At 43.3% G+C, this 16338-nt stretch overlaps 1 long non-coding RNA gene across 6 annotated transcripts; it reads right to left on the bottom strand.

Annotated features, from left to right (window-relative positions):
* Positions 1-9351: 9351 nt before the first annotated feature.
* On the bottom strand, positions 9352-15894 carry LOC123136579 (uncharacterized). 6 transcript variants are annotated; one of them, XR_006467091.1, is made up of 8 exons: positions 15310-15894; positions 15108-15203; positions 14682-14748; positions 13465-14232; positions 12549-12615; positions 11873-11994; positions 10817-11147; positions 9352-9807 (listed from the first exon to the last, which is right to left on the bottom strand). It is a non-coding gene; the product is annotated as an uncharacterized lncRNA (long non-coding RNA). The 6 variants fall into 6 exon arrangements; XR_006467089.1 differs by having other exon boundaries at positions 15108-15211; XR_006467092.1 differs by having other exon boundaries at positions 11873-11982; positions 15108-15894.
* Between the last annotated feature and the right edge of the window lie 444 nt (positions 15895-16338).

A 16338-nucleotide genomic window follows, 5' to 3' on the forward strand; every position in this document is an offset into this window, starting at 1 on the left:
AAGGAAACTTACGCAATCCAGTCAAAGCGGAAGGATGGCCCACAAATAACAAAGTTTGCTGAACCCACCAAAAGAAACGTGACGCTAGTTCAAAAAATTTGAAACAAACTTCTGGACACACAAGGCCTTTGTACACAACCATTTACCAAAATAATAGCACGTATCATGTACACAATTCACCATGGGTCACTTTCACACAGATGGTTCAATCTCACGGCAAAAACCTTGCCTGCAATAGAGGCTTGGGTATTCGGTATTGTAAATGTTGATATTTTGATTAAACTTTGCTAACTTTGACTTGACACAAATCAAATACGTGGAGTAAAAAGGACCGAAGGGAGTTAGATGGAGGCATTGCCGCATACTGTAGGCTGAAGGAAATATGCCCTAGAGGCAATAATAAAGTTATTATTTATTTCCTTATATCATGATAAATGTTTATTATTCATGCTAGAACTGTATTAACCGAAAACATAATACATGTGTGAATACATAGACAAACATAGTGTCACTAGTATGCCTCTACTTGACTAGCTCGTTTATCAAAGATGGTTATGTTTCCTAGCCATGGACAAATGAGTTGTCATTTGATTAACGGGATCACATCATTAGAAGAATGATGTGATTAACTTGACCCATTCCGTTAGCTTAGCACTTGATCGTTTAGTATGTGGCTATTGCTTTCTTCATGACTTATACATGTTCCTATAACTATGAGATTATGCAACTCCCGTTTACCGGAGGAACACTTTGGGTGCTACCAAACGTCACAACATAACTGGGTGATTATAAAGGAGTACTACAGGTGTCTCCAAAGGTACATGTTGGGTTGGCGTATTTCAAGATTAGGTTTTGTCACTCCGATTGTCGGAGAGGTATCTCTGGGCCCTCTCGGTAATGCACATCACTATAAGCCTTGCAAGCATTGTGACTAATAAGTTAGTTGCGGGATGATGCATTATGTAACAAGTAAAGAGACTTGCCGGTAACGAGATTGAACTAGGTATTGGATACCGACGATCAAATCTCGGGCAAGTAACATACCGATGACAAAGGGAACAACGTATGTTGTTATGCGGTTTGACCGATAAAGATCTTCGTAGAATATGTAGGAGCCAATATGAGCATCCAGGTTCCGCTATTGGTTATTGACCGAGAATAGTTCTAGGTCATGTCTACATAGTTCTCGAACCCGTAGGGTCCGCACGCTTAAGGTTTCGATGACAGTTATATTATGAGTTTATGAGTTTTGATGTACCGAAGGAGTTCGGAGTCCCGGATGAGATCGGGGACATGACGAGGAGTCTCGAAGTGGTCGAGACGTAAACATCGATATATTGGACGACTATATTCGGAGTTCGGAAAGGTTCCGAGTGATTCGGGTATTTTTCGAAGTACCGGAGAGTTACGGGAATTCGCCGGGGAGTATATGGGCCTTATGGGGCCATACGGGAATAGAGGAGAGAGGCCAAAAGGAAGGAGGCCTGCACCCCCCCCTCTGGTCCGAATTGGACAAGGGGCGCAGCCCCCCTTTCCTTCTTCCTCTCCCCCTCTTTCCCCTTCTCCTACTCCAACAAGGGAGGTGGAATCCTACTAGGACTAGGGAGTCCTAGTAGGACTCCACACTTGGCGCGCCCCCTCCTAGGGCTGGCCTCCTCCCCCCTTGCTCCTTTATATACGGGGGCAGAGGGCACCCCATGACACAAAAGTTGATCTACGGATCGTTCCTTAGCCGTGTGCGGTGCCCCCCTCCACCATATTCCACCTCGGTCATATCATCGCGGAGTTTAGGCGAAGCCCTGCGCCGGTAGAGCATCATCATCGTCACCACGCCGTCGTGCTGACAGAACTCATCCCCGACACTTTGCTGGATCGGAGTCCGGGGATTGTCATCAAGCTGAACGTGTGCTGAACTCGGAGGTGCCGTATGTTCGGTACTTGGATCGGTCGGATCGTGAAGACGTACGACTACATCAACCGCGTTGTCATAACGCTTCCGCTTACGGTCTACGAGGGTATGTGGACAACACTCTCCCCTCTCGTTGCTATGCCATCACCATGATCTTGCGTGTGCGTAGGAATTTTTTTGAAATTACTACGTTCCCCAACATAGGCGTGTACCGCTGTGTCCATGGCGTTACAGGCACTATCTCGGCCTCGCTCGATCGGCACGCTGGCCAGTGGCACTCGCGACCTTTGCCGACATACCAGGCCCATATACTAGTACTGCTCTATGTATGCATACATGCATGCAGCGACGCGTACGTGTGGGCGGGAAGAGAGCGTCAAGGCTGGACCAAAATATACTACACCTGCAGGCCGCAGGAAGGCAGACAAACACAATGCAGCAAGAGAAGAAGACACCGGAAAGAAACATCCCCGCCATGCCCCCCTCCCCCCTCCCCGGGGCGATCGGGTGCGTGAACCCACCAATCTTTGATCCCCCCTCCCCTCCCGCCCCCAGCCGCCGATGCCAGGCAAAGCCCGCGTGGAGCCGGTGGTGGTGGGATCTGCATCGCATCTCCTAGTGAGGGAGCGCGTGGAGTCTCTTCTTCGACCTGACGGCGGACTTCGGAGGCTGGCGCGCCATGGGCTGGAGGGGCGCGCAGACGAATGTCGGACCGGGGCGGCGCAGCTCACTTCCCGGCCGTGGTGCGTCACGGCAGTGTGCGCAGGCTGCGGTGGCACATCTCATCATGGCGGGATCAGGCCGTGCTAGATCCGAGCTGGCCGGGTGAGAAGGAGGTGGCTGGTGCTTGGTAGGACCGCAGGAGGCGCGCGGAGCGGCGGGTCTGGCGGGGTACGACAGCAGTGCGGTGGTCTAATTTGGTGGGGGCGACGCTGTCTAGAGGCAGCAGCGTTAGCTTATGGGGCAGGTGGGTGATGACGCTGTGATGGCTCGGCCATAATAGAGTTCTGGCAAGCAGCAAGCGGCCGATCACTCCTGTGCCGAGTGGCGAGCGGCGCTGCGCTTTTGGTGGTGCTAGAGTGGGAGTTCTTCGTGGTGAGGCAGGTCTGACCGTCGCAAGGCCGTCCCTTGGAGTGGGCGATAGCTATCGTGGGCGGTCCTAGACATTACCAGAGGAGTGGGGTGGCTGCGGTTCTTCGTCAAGGCTTGGAGTTGGCGGTGTAGTCGTGTTTCCCCCTTGTCGTGTGTGTGGCCGGCCGCCGTCCCTCGGCTTTGCGGCTTCATCGACTTGGCGTTACGGCGACGGAGGTGTGAGGCTTCTTGGACGTTGTCACCAAGTTCCTGGAGGTGTGGAGATGTACGACATGCGAATGAAAGTCTTGCACAGCGATCGCCGGGCCGGTGGCGGTGGCACCTATGGTTGTCATTCCCCTCCATGGAGGCGTCGTCGAGGCGTGTTCATCATGTCCCTCGCTCTCTTGGAGTCGGTGCCTGTCTCCGGCCGAAAGCCTCGATTCGGTGTTGGATCGGCATGATGGCGATGTCCTCGACGTCATTCCTCCGTTGGGGGCATGGTGTTTGGAGACCTGGTTGCTTCCTTATTGTCCTCCTTCGGTGCTCGTCGCTGTCCTCTCTTGATCCCCGACGGCACTATGTACGCCCTTCACCGATGTTTCTAAGACAGTGTCTTCTTCGGATCGGATTGAGACCTGCCATCCACTTGCCGTTTCCCCTTAGGCGTTCAGAGTGGATACTGCGTCGACAAGAGAAGCTCTGCGGAAGTTGGTGATATGATATGTATCCAACGTATTCATAATTTATGAAGTATTCATGCCACGTTTACAACAACTTTATATGGTTTTGTTTCGATTTAAATGGAACTAACTGGGACTGATGTTGTTTTCAGCTGAACTATCGTGGTGTTGTTTTTTGTGCAGAAATAGAAGTTCTCGGAATGGGCTGAAAATTTACGGTGATTTTTTATGGTCCAGAAGAGACCCACAGAGCCAGGCAAAGAGAGCCACGAGGGCACAACAAGCCTGGGGACGCCCCCTAGGGCGCGCCCCCGAGCTTGTCGCTCCCTCGTGGTCCCCCTTGGCACGAGATTGAGGCCAAAAATTCCTATAAATACCCCAACCCCCGAAAAGAATCCTAGATGAGAAGTTCCGCCACCGCAAGCCTCTGTAGTCTTGAAAACCCAATCGAGACCCAATTCCGGCACCCCACCGAACGGAGAAATCATCACCGTTGGCTGTCTTCATCATCCCGACGGCCTCCATGAAGAAAAGGGAGTAGTTCATCCTCGGGGCTGAGGGTTTGTACCAGTAGCTATGTGTTTGATCTCTCTCTCTCTCTCTCTCTCTCTCTCTCGTGTTCTTGATTGGCACGATCTTGATGTACCATGAGCTTTGTTAATATAGTTGGATCATATGGTGTTTTCCCTCTCTATATTGTTGTTATGCATTGTGTTTTTACCTTTGAGGTTTCACTATTATTGGATTGAATACTTTTATGGATTTGAGAACACTTGATGTATGTCTTGCATATGAATACCCGTGGTGACAATGGGGTATTCTATTGATTCAATTGATGTTGGTTTTGGAACTCAATCCGTGGATTCCCGAGGTGACATTAGGGTAATCTATGCATAGGGGTTGCTGCATGTTTTCGTCCTACTTTCTCTAGTAGAAATCTTGGGGCACTCTGTAAAGTTCTTTCTATTGGATTGAATATTATGAATTTGAAATTGTTTGATGTGTATCGTATAATTGACTCACGGATACTTGTGGTGACATTGGAGTATCTAGGTGACATTAGAGTTGGTTGATGCGTATCATATGGTGTTATTTTAGTATGAACTCTAGGGTTGTTTGTGACACTTATAGGAATAGCTCAATAGATTGATCAGAAAAGATAACTTTGAGGTGATTTTGTACCCTACAAACAATTTCATCTTATGTTCTCCTCTAGATAAGAACTTTGGAGTAATTCTTTGTCACACTTTGAGGGATTGTTATATGATTCAATTGTGTTAGCACTGTTGAGAGATTGCAGTAGTAAATGTATGAACCCTAAGCCTTGTTTTCAAGCATTGCAATACCATGTACTTTGTTTTGTTACTTGATACCTTACTATTTTTTATATTTTCAGATTACAAAAACCTATATCTACTATCGATACTATATTTGTATCACCATCTCTTCACCGAACTAGCGCACTACTAGGGATAAGCCTAGCAATAGCGCTGATTTTTGGCTAGTAGTAGTGCGGGGGACCGCGCTACTGATAAGGCGCTACAACTAACGTGTAGCAGTAGCGTTTTTTGCCAGCACTACTCCTATACCTACTTAGCAGTAGCGCTATTTCAAGAACGCGCTTCTGGTAGTTACTAGCAGCGCTTCTCTGCCCCGCGCTACTACTATTATGCAATATTCTATTTCTTTTTTATTTTATGTCGTATTCATACACCGTTATACAAGTTTTCATACAGTAGCAATTTAGAGATAGTTATTACATCATAATAAGTTATTACATTATTGGGTCAAAGAACCACGAATTAGTTTCAAGTGGATGGATCCAAAGTGGCCAAGTTGGATTAGCAAGCAATTTAGAGATAGTTATTACATCATAATGAGTTATTACATCATTGTATCAAAGAACCACGGATTAGTTTCAAGTGGATGGATCCAAAGTGGCCAAGTTGGATTAGCACGCTAATCCAACTTGGTCACTTTGGATACATCCACTTGAATCTAATTCGCGGTTCTTTCACCCAATGATATAATAATTCATCATCATCATCTAATATCATTAGTAACTTATCATACATCATTGTCATATAACAACTCCTTATCGCCATCATTTTTGTTCATGAGACATCATATAACAACTTGTTCACTAGTTATAATAACAACTCCTCATCATTTGTTGGGGAACGTAGCATGCAATTTCAAAAAAAATCCTACGCTCACGCAAGATCTATATAGGAGATGCATAGCAACGAGGGGGAGAGTGTGTCTACATAACCTCGTAGACCGTAAGCGGAAGCATTTCACAATGCGGTTGATGTAGTCGAACTTTCTTCGCAATCCACCGATCGAGTACCAAACGTACGACACTGATGTCTGCTAGAACTACATCGGTATTTCCCCAAAGAGTAAGGGATGATGCAGTATAGAGATGATAGGTATTTCCCTCAGTGATGAGACCAAGGTTATCGAACCAGTAGGAGAACCTCCTCACACCACGTAAATAGCCCCTGCACACAAATAACAAATACTCGCAACCCGACGTGTTAAAGGGGTTGTCAATCCCTTTCGGGTACGACGCCTCAAGATAGGCAAATAACGTGAGATAAAATTGGTAGATAGGATAAATAGATTGCTGAACAAATAAATTGCAGCAAGGTATCTTCGTATTTTTGGTTTAACAGATCTGAAAATAAATGCAAAGGAAAATAGATCGCAAAGACAAATATGATGAAAAGAGACCTGGGGCCGTAGGTTTCACTAGTGGCTTCTCTCGAGAAAAATAGCAAACGGTGGGAAAACAATTACTGTTGGGCAATTGATAGAACTTCAAATAATCATGACGATATCCAGGCAATGATAATTATATAGGCATCACGTCCAAGATTAGTAGACCGACTCCTGCTTGCATCTACTACTATTACTCCACACATCGACCGCTATCGAGCATGCATCTAGTGTACTAAGTTCATGGAAAACGGAGTAATGCAATAAGAACGATGACATGATGTAGACAAGATCTATTTATGTAGAAATAGACCCCATCTTGTTATCCTTAATAGCTATGATACATACATGTCGTTTCCCTTTCTGTCACTGGGATCAAGCACCATAAGATCAAACCCATCACAAAGCACCTCTTCCCATTGCAAGATAAATAGATCAAGTTGGCCAAACAAAACCCAAATATCGGAGAAAAAATACGAGGCTATAATCAATCATGCATATGAGAGATCAAAGGAGACTCAAATAACTTTCATGGATAAAAACTCAGATCTGATCATAAACTCAAAGTTCATCGGATCCCAACAAACACACCGCAAAAAGACTTACATCATATGAATCTCCAAGAGACCATTGTATTGATAATCAAGAGACCATTGTGTGAATACATAGAAAAAACATAGTGTCCCTAGTATGGCTCTACTTGACTAGCTGGTTAATCAAAGATGGTTATGTTTCCTAACCATAGACATGTGTTGTCATTAGATGAACGGGATCACATCACTAGAAGAATGATGTGATGGACAAGACCCATCCGTTAGCTTAGCATTATGATCGTTACAGTTTCATTGCTACTGCTTTCTTCATGACTTATACATGTTCCTCGGACTATGAGATTATGCAACTCCCGGATATCGGAGGAACACCTTGTGTGCTATCAAACGTCACAACGTAAATGGGTGATTATAAAGATGCTCTACAAGTGTCTCTGAAGGTGTGAATACATAGACAAAACATAGTGTCCCTAGTAGGACTCCTCCTCTTGGGCGCGCCCCCTAGGGACAGCTGGCCTCCCCCTCCCTCCTTTATATACGGGGGCAGGGGGGCACCCTAGGACACACAAGTTTCTCTTAACCGTGTGCGGTGCCCCCCTCCACAGTTACACACCTCAATCATACCATTGTAGTGCTTAGGCGAAGCCCTGCACCGGTAACATCAACATCACCATCGTCACGCCGTCGTGCTGCCGGAACTCACCCTCGTCCTCAATTGGATCAAGAGAACGAGGGACGTCAACAAGTTGAACGTGTGCAAAACGCGGAGGTGCCGTACGTTCGGTACTTGGATCGGTTGGATCGCAAAGAAGTTTGACTACATCAACCGCGTTACTAAGCGCTTCCGCTTTCGGTCTCGGAGGGTACATGGACACACTCTTCCCTCTCATTGCTATGCATATCCTAGATAGATCTTGCATGATCGTAGGAAAATTTTGAAATTACCGGATTCCCCAACAGTGGTATCAGAGTCAGGTCTATGCGTAGATGTTATATGCACGAGTAGAACACAAAGAGTTGTGGGTGATAATAGCCAAACTGCTTACCACCAACGTCTTACTTTGATTCGGCGGTATTGTTGGATGAAACGGCCCGGACCGACATTACATGACCGCGTTCGTGAGACTGGTTCTACCGACGTGCTTTTGCACATAGGTGGCTGGCGGGTGTCAGTTTATCCAACTTTAGTTGAATCGAGTTTGACTACGACCGGTCCTTGTTGAAGGTTAAAACAACACACTTGACGAAAAATCGTTGTGGTTTTGATGTGTAGGTAAGAACGGTTCTTACTAGAAGCCCATAGCAACCACCTAAAACTTGCAACAACAAAGTAGAGGATGTCTAACTTGTTTTTGCCGGGCTTGCTGTGATGTGATATGGTCAAGACATGATGTGATATAAATTGTTGTATGAGATGATCATATTTTGTAACAAAGTTATCAGCAACTGGTAGGAGCCATATGGTTGTCGCTTTATTGTATGCAATGCAATCGCCATGTAATTGTTTTACTTTATCACTAAGCGATAGCGATAGTCGTAGAAGCAGACGACAATAGTGCTACGATGAAGATCAAGGTGTCGCGCCGGTGACGATGGAGATCATGACGATGCTTCAGTGATGGAGATCATGAGCACAAGATGATGATGGCCATATCATGTCACATATTTTGATTTCATGTGATGTTTATCTTTTATGCATCTTATTTTGTTTACTACGATGGTAGCATTATAAGATAACTAGTTGACCCGTTGCGCCAAATGGCGCAGAGACCTGCTGAAGACATGTTGTCGATGAAAATAGTTTCATACTGCAAGAACCTTCAACTAAATCATGCTATTTTTTAAACATGTTTATTATGTTGTCAAATAATAGTCTGGGAAAAGGGAAATTTTGCATAATATGAATAGGTTCAATTTGAAAATATGGGCACTATGATGAGAGAGTAAAGTTGGCATGGTTGTATTTTTGTAGCAAGTTTGGAAACATGGTTATCATGATGAGAAACCTGCCATGCATATTTTTCCTGCAAAAAAAGAGGGAAAAAGATGAGAAACCTAAGAATATATGTATACTAAACACCATGTATTAAACCAGTTAAGGAGAGAGGGTTTTGGTGCTCCTAGGTGTAGATATGCCTATTATGAAATATGTATTAAAAACACATTTCAAAAGAGTAGTGTTTCTATCAACTTTGTTTTTGTGTGAAAAAAAAAGTATTCATGTGTCTCTTAGACACATGTATATTTCCAAGCAGTCGTATGGCAGCTAGTTCGGCCCATGAATCAAGCGATTTATTTATCCCTTCTTCCTCAACACCTATTCCTTCTTCCTTGACAGCTTCATTCAGTCAAAGACAAAACTCCTCAGTAGTACTTCCATCACCTCAATAATTGGGATAGATATCATCCACTACAATGAAGAAAAATAACATTTCTCTATATGTTGAACAATAATAAATCATTTACAATAAATTTGGCCAAGCAAACAATTAGTAGAAGAACAATAACATCTCTCTATTTCTTGAATTCCACATGGGAGTATGGATGGCTTCACTCGTAACAATACATATGCCTTTTGTTTATTTGCCTGACAAAATGTCCATCAGATGAATCAATCAAATAGGAGGAAATGGGGAATATTTCAAACTAAAACAAAGAATTGATCCTAACTACATGAAGTGCAGTAGCTTTAAAGCCTCCAAATTATTTTGCTCTACTCCACCACGAACGTGCAGGTCTTCAAGAACCAAAAGACGCCACTCGAGCTCTCTTCGGCCTCATAAGCCATGTTGTTGTTTATATCCTTAACCCCAAAAGGTTGTCTCTTAGCATATCTGTTGTTCTCCTGATCCTTATTAGGTGTCGGCTTATCCTGAAGAAAATGCAATTGATATCCTATTATCATTAAATAAATCCGCAGTTAACATGTGGATCATGGGGAATGGTGAGATGCCACATTGGGGTTCGCAACACGAATAGAAGACCACTAATTTAATGCCACTAATTTACAGAAGGACAAAAATGCCCGAACACCCTTAAGAAAGGCCATGATGATGAGGTGAGAACAAGTAGGCTAGTGATCCAAGTGAAACTTAAAATGGAGCAAAAAATTGCCATAATGGTGTTGCTTGGAAAAATCACAGTACAATGCAGAATGGAATTAGTGCCACATGTTGATGCCATTAAAAAACACCCTTAAGAAACACAATCAACTGAACCTTGAACACAAGTAGGCCTAGAGCAAGAAAACAATACATCATATTACTAAGCAAAAGCAAATAGAAATATCAAATTGAGAGGCAGAACTATTTGAAAACAAAAATGTAGGCCAAGTACAGACAACTAACATAAAAATGAATAATAATACGCCTTGAAGCTTGAAAATAATGCATACTAAAAGCAAGTTTCCTAAGCGCTAATACACCCTTCAATTTGTGTATACATGCCTAAATAAGAAATTTGAATTGATCAAACCAAATCTGTTATAACACAGACGAATTAGAACTCTGAAAGTTGCATATACTGGAGTAAAGTTTGCTAAGCAACACAACACCCTACAAAATCTGCGGTAAAATTACTTAGAAAGGCATCATGGACCCTGCAGTATAACCCGCATTACCATAGTTGTAGCTGCATCAACATGGACGCATCAGTTACTAAAAGAAACCTTTGCAAAATGGAAAATGAGCTTTTATTGCGCCTTGCTTCTTAGTGGGATGTGCATACCAACCATATCAATATGGAAAATTACCCCACTTCACGATAGTGCCAAATCAAGCTATAGCCTAAAATACCACATGAAAAACTTGTAGAGAAATTAGAAAACAAATTGTAGGTTGGGAAGATGAGGAAAGAAGGAAGAAAGAAACAAAGAAGCTCACATGTTCCCATCTCCTCGGCACATTGGGAGTTGTCCTCGAGCTATCCTCCTCTCCAGGCAGCTACCAAGGTGGGGGCTAGGGGCTCGACCAGGAGGGGTTCCCCGCCAACCAGGAGCGAAGGTGAGGTACAATAAATATCAGCTATTCAGAAAGGGTATCAGCAAAAGCTCCATCCATGGTAGAACATTCAACAAGGCAGACCCGGAAAGCTCCATCCATGGAGGCACATTACGTGAGGCTATCAACTAAGCAGAACTTAAAAATCATGATAGATAGGCAAACTCCAGTACCATTCTTTTCATGTCTAAATTGCAGTGCTCATAATAGACACCTGTTGAGAAGAAAAGGAACATATCTAATTTATACGGACTCCCCTAGTTCTGTTGGAAATGGATGTACGCAATTTAGATGAAATAGAGCATATAAAAAATAAGGACAAACTGATGCTTCTAAGGACAGGAGGTAGTAAACTTAAGGATATCTGTAAGCAGGTGCAATTGGTAATATGAAGCAATAAACAACAATTTCATTAACAATTAGGATAAAATCGCTGGTGTTTTTCGATATAGACTGATGCCTTCCCTGTACACATGGCTACTCAGTTGCCATCACATTATGGACATACACTGTATTTTTGCCGACTCGAAACCGTCACTTAGAAAAAAACATTTTTAGATCAGCACATTAGTATGCTGATATATCGATGCTGTTTTTATGGACATACATGGTACACATGGAATCTCTGATGGTGTTTTTATATCAGCACCATTTGGAATAAAGGAGTGTATGCCAACACAAAGACCTTCATATTCGTCGAAGCTCAAGTTTCAAGGATGTTGGAGAGTGATTCATGTTACATTTATTTACAGACAATTGATGTGCTGCAGGTGAGATTCTGAACTCGAAAAGGTCTGAAACACTGATTCAAGAAGGAGAGAAATAATACCCTTGTTTTGGGAAGGGAAGAAGTATGATGTAAAATTTACATACGTATGAATTGAGCCTGGTTATGTAGTAAGAGAAAGCAGCTTTTAAAGAAAAGACTGAACTACTTACGTAGTGGCTTTTCTATGTGCCCATATAGGAAGTATTAGACCACCCAAAAGGTCGATCTCTTGTGATCTTCCGGCTCCCATGGCCGCCGTCACTCCGGCAGATGTGTCCATCTTCAAGTTTACCTTGAAAACTCAGTATTAGAACCATTGGTGCAAAGTACTCCCTCCGTCCCAAAATAAGTGATTCAACTTTGTACTAACTTTGTACTAAATCTAGTACAAAGTTGAGTCACTTATTTTGGGACGGAGGGAGTAACTATGAAAGAAAAGGTAAAGAGTTTAATCTTCTGCAAGTGGCTTCCAATATTCTGTAAGTGATGGTGTGTGGACTCGGTCAGGATCAGTCAAAGCAGTCAGCAGTTTCAATTCAAATAAGATGTGGGTTTCCAAAAATTGAACAGACAAAAAATGTGACCAAGGACACATACAGGGAATTGGATGATTAATTTTTATGAATACTATGTAGGCCAGTCCACTAATGAGGTAGTAACTTGCAGAAAAACTGTACAAAATCCCTTTTCGAATAGAGTGTCCCCACTCAGACTCTTTTAACATTTGTATATAGAAGTAAAATTGGACAGTAAGACAAAAAAGGCCTAACTGACGTATTTTTTGCGCTTAATGCATTATTGCTCCTTCAAATAGGATAATAGCGGGAAGTTCTAGCTAAAACATACATGGTTTAGTTCTGCCCATTTCCACAGTTGGGCAAGTTCTTTGTTTCCCAACCTCCACCTTGGCTTACTGCAATGAAGGAAAAGACAATGTAAAATAATTAGAGAGTAGTAGAGCATGACATAATTACATCACCAATCTGTACAGTATTATCATTGCCCTAAATTCTCTTTTTATATTATCACAAAATAAGGCTATTAAAACTGGAAATGGGGCTGGACTTTCTGGTTAAAAAATTGTACTACAAATACTGGCACGGTAAATGGGAGGTGCGTAAGGTCAAAGAATGAATGCACCATTTCCTAAATAACTTTGTGTAATATACCCTTTTCCTAGACTAATCTAGAACATGAAATTACAATGAGAAAATCGATGTCAGTATCCATTCCAACATGAACTTCATGCATATATAACAACCCATCTAACTACATTAATCAACATGAGTAAGATCTGACTTGATATTCATGTTGATTCCATGCTTCTCCCTTAATCAAGAAGTGAATAATACAAAGTTCCAAATAACTGCAATAGATTCCAAAACTCACAAAAGATTAGTAATTCCTGTGCGAAAAAATACTTCTAAAACCATTACTTCTGCTGTTGCACAAGCATCTAAGCATATTGAGAAAGGAACTCGACACACTCATGAGAGAAGATAAAGCAAATACAAATTATTAATAGTGACATAAATATATAATTAGTGCAAATTTAGGAGTGAGTTCCTCTTTCTTTACCAAACTATTGTGTCATAAGGCATAGTATATAAGGCATAAAAAATAGCAATCAATGTATGGAAATAAACCGCTGTGCAGGGCGTTCTAACTCTTAATCATGATTGTACTTGCAGGATGAATGTGCCTTCATAAGCCAAACAAAATAAGAGTTCCAGAGGAAGCAACAGGCAAAAAGAGAGGACACCTAATTGGCTAAGGCCACGCCATGTCGCGCCACCCCGCGGTTGACCTTCATGTTCAAGTAACCAAGTATACCACATCATTTCTGGTTCATATACCCCTTGAAAACACAATGACATCAGTTAATGGCGTACACATATTTAAAAAAACTATGAGCATATTTTCACTAACAATACACACACCAACACCAAAATCAGAAGAAACAAAATTGAGAATATGGCAAGTGAACTTGGCACCCAATAAATTTAACAGGCCAATGTATGACAACTTGTCATGTCCATACAGCAAAAAGCGATACTTGACACAAATGAATTTATCTGTAAAAATGACATAAGGAATGTACACAATAAGCATGCTAAGATACAGTCAAGCGCCGAATGGGTTACTTTGATTCTGATATAGCAATTAAACTACAAATATAGTTCATAATAGCATGACAAGTGAGGTGAAAGCATTGATATATCTGAACATTTCATGATTTTACTGAAAATTAATATTTGTATGTTTTTTCTACCTGTGAAATATTTGTATTGTTTGACCATGATGTATTTTGTCTAAGTAGACGATGATATACTGAACTTACTGACAAGTGTCAAATTCTTGGTTTATTAGACACCTAACTAAGGAATATACAGGGACAGTTAACAACATTATCACTACAATGCGCATGTACTGCATTTAGACAACAAGTGCGGATCATGAGTCCCAACACCAGGACGCTCGATTTCGCACGGGTCTCCTTTTCCTTCTCTAAATCCCGTCTGAAGCTTCCCTATAGAGAAAGAAAGAGCATCACTGTTGTAGCTACCCAGGGTACTATAAATAGATGGATGGAAGCAAGACTAAAAATAAAAATAATAGAGCAGATAGTTTATTTAGTATAAAACTTTTTTTTCTTTTTGAAGTATTTAGAACAACAGTTAGGACCAATGGAACTCCATTTTGCGGATCAGTTGTTTGAGCTGATATACCAAGTTAAACTATCCATGTTTAGGGTCATCCCATCAGGGCATTTGAAAAACTGCTATGAAGAAGAGTTAACTTCTTTAATCAACCCTGTAGAGCGATGTATTTATCAAGGAACGGAACAACATTCAGAGCTGTACGAATATGCAAAAAACTACACAAATACACAAGCAATCAAGTTGTTGTAAAGCAAAACTTGGATTGGGAAAGACAACTTCAATGATTATGTAAAGTTACAGGAGTTTAGTTACCTACCCAAAAGAGTGAATTAATATGCAGTATAAAGACAAACTTATGGATAGGAAGGCCCATCTTGAAAATCCTACAATTGAAAGGAGGGAAACACATCAAGCAAAGGAACAAAAACCTCCTTTATAAAGGGGACAGGAGCTCCAGGACAAATTGATCCCTTTCTTGACAAGGAAAGAGCAAGGTACCAAACAAACTAAGAATGGCAACAAGAAATCTTTCTATGACTCTAGTCAGGTCAGAGAGCATCTCCTGAGCAGGAACAATAATCCCATTTGTAGTAACTTATCCGAGGCACACAACAAATTTAAAAGCTTAAAAAATTCTATATGGAAGCCTAGCTAGATCTAAGCATCTGGTCGACAGTAATAAACAAAAAAATTGCTCATAGACTGGAACCAACAGCACAACCGGAAGGGTGAAGAAGCTCACCCAACAACACAACCGGAGCATAGATTGGGCCCTATCACCCTGCATCCCCAGAGCCTCCGCTAGCACACTCGTTTTCGCCTGGGTCTCCTAGTCTCCCTCCAAATCTCAATCGGCGGTTGAGAACCACGTAAAGACGAGCCCCCCGTGCAGAAAGAGATAAGATGGAGATCAACAATGGAGGGAGGCGAGGGAATGTGCAAACCTCATGCAGGTTGCTCTCCTTGTCGAGTTCAGGAGCACCTCGGCAAGATTATGGAGGAAGAGGTTTCAAATCCTCGCGCTCCTGTAGCCCACACCCTCATTGATGATACGAAGAGGAGAGACCAGTTGTTGCTGCCGCCGACGCCATGCTCTCTCTACTCAGCGCCACCGCCACCTTCGCCACCATCTCTCTTTTCCCAGCGCCGCTGCCCCCATCTCTCTCTGCCCGATGCCGCAGGCTGGACCGTCGCCTTCCTCCTCTCCCAAGTTCACCATGGCTTTCTACCCCTACCCATTGAACTGGCCGCCGTCATGGAGCAGCGATGGGAGCCCGCCCACATCCGCCGATCCACCAACCCCTGCCACGCCTCCATCTCGACCCGGCCGCCGGCATGGGGCCTAAGTGACGGGAGATGGTCTACTGTGATGACAAATGAGAGAGGATGGAGGAGGAGGGAGGAGGGGGGAGGCCGGAGGTGCGGGGAAGGAGAGGAGGCGGCAGAGGCGAGTGGGGGGAAGGGGGCGGCGGCATGGAGGAGGATAGGAGCGAGCGGGGAGGAGAACGAGGCGGAGTGGGCCCGAAAAGGGTTGGCGGCTAGGGTTTTGGCGCGCGTGCGCACGCCATGCGGCCGCCCACACCCAAAAAACTTGCACCCAGCCAATCCGATCCAGCGCGAGGGCCACACGTCATTCCTCGGCCAGGATCTACCGCACGGTGAAAATGCACAAGTCAATCCGCATCGAAGATCCAATGAGCATGAACGAAAAAAAGACCATGCTGACCATGATTGAACGACCATCGTAGGAAGCGATCGGGGGAGCTCTGTCTATGTGAGTTGGCTAGATTCTATTTTGTTTTAAATCCTTTACTAAATTTTAAGGTATAAGTGTTCTCCTTGAGCATGCACCGTTGCTATAGTTTGTCGTGCCGAGACACCATGTGATGACCGGGTGTGATAAGCTCTACGTTAAAAAAAACCGTGTGCACGCCAGTTTTGCACACGCAGAATACTCGGGTTAAACTTGATGA

This window comes from Triticum aestivum, chromosome 6B (assembly GCF_018294505.1).
Source record: "Triticum aestivum cultivar Chinese Spring chromosome 6B, IWGSC CS RefSeq v2.1, whole genome shotgun sequence".
NCBI classification, from domain to species: domain Eukaryota; kingdom Viridiplantae; phylum Streptophyta; class Magnoliopsida; order Poales; family Poaceae; genus Triticum; species Triticum aestivum.